Genomic DNA, 5000 nt, shown 5'->3' with positions numbered 1-5000 from the left:
CGTGTATACACACGCACACACGCAATGAGGTGAATTTAACAATTCGAAATGGATGATTTCATTTCTTATTGTGTCTTTTCATGTGTGTATATATATATATATATATATATATATATATATATATGCTCACATACACAAATATATGTGCACATATATATACAAATATATATATGTGCATATATATATACAAATATATATATATATGCACATATATATTTATACACAAATATATATATATATATACACATATATATATACACACAAATATATATATATATATATATATATATATATATATATGCACACACACATATATATATACAAATATATATATACTTATTTGTACATATGTACATTTACATATATTTATTTGTACACGTACATTTACATATATTTATTTGTAAACATGTACATTTACATATATTTATTTATACATATGTACATTTACATATATTTATTTGTACACATGTACATTTACATATATTTATTTGTACACGTACATTTACATATATTTATTTATACACATGTACATTTACATATATTTATTTGTACACATGTACATTTACATATATTTATTTATACACATGTACATTTACATTTATTTATTTATACACATATACATTTACATATATTTATTTATACACATGTACATTTACATATATTTATTTATACACATGTACATTTACATATATTTATTTATACACATGTTCATTTACATATTCATACAAATACATGCACATATACATACATTTGTATGTACATATATATATATGAACATATACATACATTTGTATATACATATATATGCACATACATACATTTGTATGTACATATATATATATGAACATATACATACATTTGTATATACATATATATGCACATATACATACATTTGTATATACATATATATATGCACATATACATACATTTGTATATACATATATATGCACATATACATACATTTGTATAAACATATATATGCACATATACATACATTTGTATATACATATATATATGCACATATACATACACATATATATATTTATACACATATATATATTTATACACATATATATATATTTATATGCACATATACATACATTTGTATATACATATATATGCACATATACATACATTTGTATATACATATATATATGCACATATACATACATTTGTATATACATATATATATGCACATATACATACACATATATATATTTATATGCACATATACATACACATATATACATATATATATGCACATATACATACACATATATATATTTATACACATATATATATTTATACACATATATATATTTATATGCACATATACATACACATATATACATATATATGCACATATACATACATATATATACACATGCATTTACATACATATAAACTATATACATATATGTATGTATATGTACATATGTATACATATTCATACATATATACATACATTTATATACACATATGTACAGAGGTATGTACATTTATATACACATATGTACAGAGGTATGTATATTTATATACACATATGTACAGAGGTATATACATTGATATACATATATGTACAGAGGTACATACATTTATATACGTTATACATATGTATACATACATATATATACACATATGTACAGAGGTATATACATTTATATACATTATACATATGTATACACACATATATATACACACACAAAGACATACATACACACCTATATATATACACATATATGTGTATATTTTTACCTATATATGTATATAAATACATATATGAGCGTCTGAGATATTTAAACGGTCAAGTACATCCATAATAGAAAAAAAATGCGTGTGTGTGCTTGTATATATTTGTGTATGGGTATATATATACACACACATTTGTGTATATGTATATATATACATATTTGTATATATATATAAATATTTGTATATATATATATATTTAGGTAAGACAAGAATAAGGATTGTGCATATACATATTATATTAATTAAGTTAAGTAAGTTTATTTACCAATTTGGCTATCCGCTCAGGTGTGGGCAATCGTGATAACAGTTTTGCATATATTTGACACAGTGCAGTATTCTATGACTACTATAATTGTACATGGTAAAATAAAAAAAAAGGCATACATCATACAAAAGAATATTAAGTTGATATGCTCAGTTCTCAGTTTTATATAGTAAATTTAGGATATAGTACGAGTATATCTTCCAATGTATCAGATGAAATGAAATATTCACATATTTTTTTATATCTCATGTTGGGTGGTCTGAAAGGTTGTATGGCATGACATTCCGAGATATAATGCTCAAACGTTCGCTTGTTTTCTTCGTTACACAGTGTCTACATCTAGATCCATCTGCATTTCTTGCATCGTGCAGTTGCCAGTACATTCTGTAACCTAAACGTATTCTGGCAATAACCAGGTCGCATTGTCTGGTTGACTTCGGTGCCACCCATAGGGAGGCTTGCTATCTCTATACTGATCGCAGTGCCTAATGGTACAGCTTTTAGACCTTTGAGTGTTCGTCAGGTCTACCAGTCCTTCCTTATGAGAACTTTTCAATGTGTGTATAACCCTAGCAAGAGGCATCCCAAGATCTATGTTCACAGTATCTTTGCTGCAGGCTTCCTTCGCCAATTTGTCTACGTGGTCGTGCTTGCGTATGCAATGTGATGAGATAGTATCCACACAAATTGAATGTTGAAATGAATAATCATAGAAGTATAGCAGTGTATTCCGTAAAATAATGAAGGGCTGTGGGTAGCGTCGAAACGGATACAGATATGGAGAACACGATAAAACCTGCAGAACCGTAACATAATACGACGCACTGAACATGACTATTATCGATATAATGTTTAGTTTATATTAACCGGAGGTATTTTCGTAAACGTCATTTTAGAATAACGAGTTTCCTTATGCATACATTTCCCCATCGGTGGATGTGAAAGAATAAAACAGCTCATATTAAAGGAGCCCATACAACTTAGAATAGGTTGTGTTTACAGCTTCCGTGGAGAATCTTCGATGGACGTTATACCTCATCCTCCCACTCATCGTGCGATTTCCAACAACAAACATACAATAAATGAAGTTCCTGTTTTATATGAATGTGCTTTCGTGAATGTGTATGGCAGTAAGTAGTCTTTTGTTACTGTTTAAAAAAAAAACACAAAGGGGGTAACAGTACGGAAATACAGATGCTAGAAAAGTTTGAAGATGAGACGTACAAAAGTCGAAAGTATATAAAATTGGAAAAGTTAATCAGGAGACAAATAATGATGTCAACCATGGGGATATTTTGAACTATTAACATCGTTTTACTTTACCAAAGGAGAGTTCTGAATTAATTAAAGATAACTAGAAATTTAACTAAGACAAAAACGACCCAAGTTAGTGTCACTACTAGATCGCATTCCGTGGACAGACACTACGTCACGAGGAACCAATGGCTTAGGTTGCACAGACCAAATGGGAACATCAGCGAGCAAGTACAATGCACGTGACTGACATCTGAAAAATTGGTCATGTTTATGCACAGAAAGGGAATATGTAAATATACCAACACGCGCACATAAGCACACATATACACACACACATATACATAATGAAGTAACGTATACGCATGCCCGGTCCATACCCGGGACGTCCACATCAAAATATCTGGAAATAAGAAAAGCAAAAGCTTGATCTGCTTTATGTAAATAGATAACATCCATAAATCAAACCTGTCACAACAATTTAGTTCTTCAGAAGCTTAGTAGACAGCAGAAACATCACAAGGACACCCAAATGGCTCGTATATTTGAATCCTCAGAGCGGCCGTTCTCAAATGGGGGTTCTGACCCTGTAGGATAATGAATCCGTTTCTAGGGTTAAGAGGCACTTTCTAAAGACAATAGTTCGTTGAAGCAAAATAAAGTAATTAATGGGTTAGTGAATATATGACTGATACAAAAGCAAATAATTATTTTTATGGATCAATCAAAGCGTTTGGTAATAACAAGCGCGTTCTGGGTATCTTGTACCGACGCCGTGGTTTCTCGCATTGGAAAAGATCAGATCAGCGTAGCCAGAACGGGAATTGGCCGAAGCAAGTTCTACGTCATGAAACGTACTATGTTAGAATCAAAATGATGCAGCATAAACATGGTAATAGAATACGAGTACAATAACCTTCAAAAAGCATACTGTACAAACATAATGTGGCTTAAATTACTCACGTTTAGGTTTTGATATGAAATGAATGTCGAATAGAAAAAATATGCTTAAACAAACCTAAATAATGCCCGGCGCATTTATTTCCTTTGTGTTTCCATTTTCATTTAATATTATCTTTAGTCGACCAAAGTCCTGTTCTCCTAATAAATTAATTCGTTAAGAAATTTGGACGCTTATAGATCGACGAGTACATCAGGCAAGAGTTGCAGAAGCGTTGTAACTACGATCCGATCTTTAGTTAATCAAAATGTATGCTACAAGGCGTACTATGGGTATTTTGTATTGGGATAGGACGAGGCGGGTTACCTCAAGGTCTATATAAGTATATAGACCTTAGGTTACCTCACCCTGGGGGAGGCCGGGTATCCAGACCTGAGATTGGCCGGAACGGAGTATCTCATACTGGTATTGGCGAGCTGAGCATCAAACACAGTGATTTATGACTTTTTTCATAATCAAAATGTATAATATTTTTTCCTTGCATATAATGCATTCAAATTAAGCAGTCCAAGATTTTTCTTTCCTTTAACTTCACATGATGGAAGAAAAATGGGGTAGGGGTAAAAGCGATCTATCGGAGGCAACGACAAAAAAAAAAAAAAAAAAAAAAGAAAGACAAAAAAAAAAAAAAATATATATATATATATATATATATATATTGAAAACAACTGCCTGAGCGTAACGACAAAAGGTAATATGAAAACAAGCTGTTGCAGTGCTGTGTTATATGTGAAACTACCTTTACCCTTCTAAGCCTTTCTACTTACA

This window comes from Penaeus chinensis, chromosome 14 (assembly GCF_019202785.1).
Source record: "Penaeus chinensis breed Huanghai No. 1 chromosome 14, ASM1920278v2, whole genome shotgun sequence".
Lineage (NCBI taxonomy): Eukaryota > Metazoa > Arthropoda > Malacostraca > Decapoda > Penaeidae > Penaeus > Penaeus chinensis.
This window is presented reverse-complemented; position numbering follows the sequence as displayed.